Source organism: Triticum dicoccoides, chromosome 1B (genome assembly GCF_002162155.2).
Source record: "Triticum dicoccoides isolate Atlit2015 ecotype Zavitan chromosome 1B, WEW_v2.0, whole genome shotgun sequence".
NCBI classification, from domain to species: domain Eukaryota; kingdom Viridiplantae; phylum Streptophyta; class Magnoliopsida; order Poales; family Poaceae; genus Triticum; species Triticum dicoccoides.
Window position 1 is genome coordinate 276,423,755 of NC_041381.1, and position 4,045 is coordinate 276,427,799.

The window sequence follows — 4,045 nt, forward strand, 5'->3', positions numbered from 1 at the left end:
ATGAGTGTGTACTGCCTTTTATATCAGTATATACTGCTTTTTTGGGCGGGGATAGAGTATATACTGCTTGGTTCCATAATAGGCATATACTGAGATTTTTTGTCCTTCGAAGGACCTTGTACACTAGTACTTCATCGCCAAAAACTGAAAGAAGTATATACTGCTTGGCAACTTTATCCATGTATGTTAATCTAATGGGTATATGCTACTTTCAAAACAAATGAGTATACTACAATTTGATGGACAATAAAGGTCTGGTCAGTTTTTAAGATCGTCTGAGTATGCATACTACTCCCTCCGTTCCTAAATATAAGCCTTTGTAGAGATTTCACTAGGTGGACTACATACGGAGCAAAATGAATGAATCTAAACTTAAAAATGCATCTATATACATCCGTATGCGGTTTATAGTGGAATCTCTACAAAGACTTACATTTAGGAACGGAGGAAGTAGTTTGTAACAAAGTAGTGTAAATTTACTCTCTTTTTTGCTAAGAGTGTATATTTACTTAGCAAACAGAGGATCGTCGATTAGTAGTATATATGCTATGTAATTTTTGCAAGCAAGCAGAATACACAATGGAATTTCTCTGATATACTTCAAAAAGAACTATCCATATTTTTTGAACTGAACAAACGGTATCACAGTACTGTTCTCTCTGTGTGTTATATACATGTAAACAAAAGTCACTGCTTCTTCAGAGATCTATCAAGTGGCACCATGGTTAACAAGATACTTGATACATTTGTACATCATGTACAGAAATTTGCATCTTGATAGAAACATGTACACTGCCTAAAGCAAACTAGACTATGCAGCTACTTTAGTTACATCTTGAAAAAGGTTTAATGCTAAAAAACAAACTACAGAAGAAAAAAGAGGTATATGTTCCAGCAAGCTTCAGATAACACCACGTGTACTTCTGGAGGTGCTCCTCAGTCAAACAAATCTACAAGTTTTACATACATGGATATTCAATGGAAAACAATTAGCAACATAAGGTAGACTGGATTCAAGAAACATTGTACAAGTGTACATACCTAATATCTAGCTATATAGAAAAAAATATTGACCTGGGTATATTTTTTATTTTTTTGCGGGTGTACTCAACTGGGTAATAAGAGAAAAGAAACAGAAAAAAAAAGAGCTTAAAAAACTGTTTACACCAGGAACTGTAAGTAATCTGATGTACAGACTTTGTTAAGGTGTTTAAGGATAAAAAATTAATTAGGTAGACTGGGTGAGAGAAGGTGCTTCTCATCTAGTTCTACAATCAGTTTGGGCAGTGGCCGTGACAGTTAAACAGTGAACTGGACAATATGCTCAATATACTGACGAACATACTCACATGATTTACTAGAATTTGCATTAACGGGATGATGAATGGGTCTCATATCCTGACTAAACTTGATATGAATATAGCCATTATTTGGTCTCGCTAATACATTGACTACTCCATTATTATAAGAAAAAAATGCAGAAAATACTGCATGCAACCAATTCGTACTAGATCTATGATGGTTTACGCACTGTTGACTCAAAGAAAGATTTAGAAGAAGAAGAGCAGCTAGATCTAACCAGTGATTGGTGGACTCCAAAGTTCCTTGCGGTTGGAGAACTTGGAACAGACTTCTTACGCCCACCAGTAAGAACTGGGTTCCATTGTTCTCATGGACGGCACTTGGTTGTTGGCGACGCGGAAGGCAACGATCACCGGATTCCAGCCACCTACAAAGAAAACGAGAGTTGAGTGCCTTGTCGATCTGGTTTCAAACATGGGAGTCAGGCGCCGGCCGGAAACAAACCTGGCCGGTGAGAAGATGAGGCGCTGCCAATGGAAGCTGCTGCGGAGCGAGCTCCTTCTCTTGGAGGCCGATGTAGACCTCCAAGCTCCAGGCGTGCGAGCCGGCGCCGCCGTCGCGCGCCGCCGCATAACGCCAATGAAACGGGAGGAGAGATGGATAAGCGCATCACATATAAAAACGCCTAAAAAATAGGACCAATAACCTCTGTTTGTTTTAGATGGATCTTTTTTCACTTATTATTTTTTAAGTAAAAGCTAAATGGGTGCAGGAGTATGTACTCCCAAGAGTACCAACCCATTTTTCATATATATGTGTGTGTGTGATTGAAGTCGGATCGGCTCGTAGAGTACCCGCGAGTTATTCATGAACTGGGGGCTGAAAGGACATTTTTCGGTGGCCCCCTGAGTGATTCTTTGTGGCAGAATGACAGGGCAGGTTGAGACCACCTATGAGAGAGGTGGGTCTGGTCCCTCGTGGGTGTCCGCGGTTATTTCTTAATAACAGCTTAACGAGATTGGGTATTTGATCTTGGTTGGTTGCTGGCCTTTTCGCACTAACCGCCACGCGGGAGTTATGGACACTCGACGTCGTATGATTTCTCCCGAAAGCTTTTCAGATGTCACACATGAGTGACACGCGTCCGGGTGGCCCGCGTAAGCACCTGCTTTGTATAAAGAGGCAGCCAGGACTGAGCCCGGCCATCCACGCAACATGCAAGAGTGCAAAGGGCGATGGGCCCAAGACCCCTGAGCACTTAGGATGTAGACTGGCGTGCTAACCCCTCTAGAGAGCCTAGTGTTGGAAATATGCCCTAGAGGCAATAATAAAAGTGTTATTATTATATTTCTTTGTTCATGATAATAGTCTTTTATTCATGCTATAACTGTATTATCCGGAAATCGTAATACACGTGTGAATACATAGACCACAATATGTCCCTAGTGAGCCTCTAGTTGACTAGCTCGTTGTGATCAACAGATAGTCATGGTTTCCTGGCTATGGACATTGGATGTCGTTGATAACGGGATCACATCATTAGGAGAATGATGTGATGGACAAGACCCAATCCTAAGCATAGCACAAAGGTCGGTTAGTTCGTTTGCTAGAGCTTTTCCAATGTCAAGTATCTCTTCCTTAGACCATGAGATCGTGTAACTCCCGGATACCGTAGGAGTGCCTTGGGTGTACCAAACGTCACAACGTAACTGGGTGACTATAAAGGTGCATTACAGGTATCTCCGAAAGTGTCTATTGGGTTGACACGGATCGAGACTGGGATTTGTCACTCCGTATGACGGAGAGGTATCTCTGGGCCCACTCGGTAATGCATCATCACAATGAGCTCAAAGTGACCAAGTGTTTGATCACGGGATCATGCATTGCGGTACGAGTAAAGTGACTTGCCGGTAACGAGACTGAACGAGGTATTGGGATACCGACGACCGAGTCTCGGGCATGTAACGTACCGATTGACAAAGGGAATTGCATATGGGGTTTGATCAAATCCTCGACATCGTGGTTCATCCGATGACAACATCGAGGAGCATGTGGGAGCCAACATGGGTATCCAGATCCCGCTGTTGGTTATTGACCTGAGGTCGTCTCGGTCATGTCTGTGTGTCTCCCGAACCCGTAGGGTCTACACACTTAAGGTTCGGTGACGCTAGGGTTATCAGGAAGACAAGTATGTGATTACCGAATGTTGTTCGGAGTCCCGGATGAGATCCCGGATGTCACGAGGAGTTCCGGAATGGTTCGGAGGTAAAGATTTATATAAGGAAAGTGGTTAAACGGACACCGGAAAGTTTCGGTGGCATACCGGTATTGTACCGGGGCCACCGGAAGGGTTCCGGGGTCCATCGGGTGGGGCCACCCCTCCCGGGGGGCCACATGGGCTGTGTGGGAGAGGGAGCCAGCCCCTAGTGGGCTGGGCGCGCCTCCCCACCTAGGCCCATGCGGCTAGGGCAAGGGGAGGGGAAACCCTAAAGGGGGCGCCCCCCTAGCTTGGGGGGCAAGCCACCCTTTTCCCTCTCCCTTTGGCCGCCCCCCCCCCCTCTAGGGTTTCCCCTAGAGGGCCGGCCCCCTTGCCCCTCTCCTCCTATATATAGAGGGGTGAGGGGAGGGCTGCTACACACAAGCCAAGGCGCAGCCCCTCCCCTCCCCAACACCTCTCCTCCTCCGTACGTGCTTGGCGAAGCTCTGTCGGAGTACTGCTGCACCAACAACACCACGCCGTCGT

The 4,045-nt window shown here is 45.2% G+C and overlaps 1 long non-coding RNA gene across 1 annotated transcript; it reads right to left on the bottom strand.

Moving 5' to 3' along the window:
- Positions 1 to 642: 642 nt before the first annotated feature.
- On the bottom strand, positions 643 to 1,972 carry LOC119304180. Its single transcript, XR_005148126.1, has 3 exons — positions 1,807 to 1,972; positions 1,580 to 1,729; positions 643 to 950 (listed from the first exon to the last, which is right to left on the bottom strand). It is a non-coding gene; the product is annotated as an uncharacterized LOC119304180 (long non-coding RNA).
- Between the last annotated feature and the right edge of the window lie 2,073 nt (positions 1,973 to 4,045).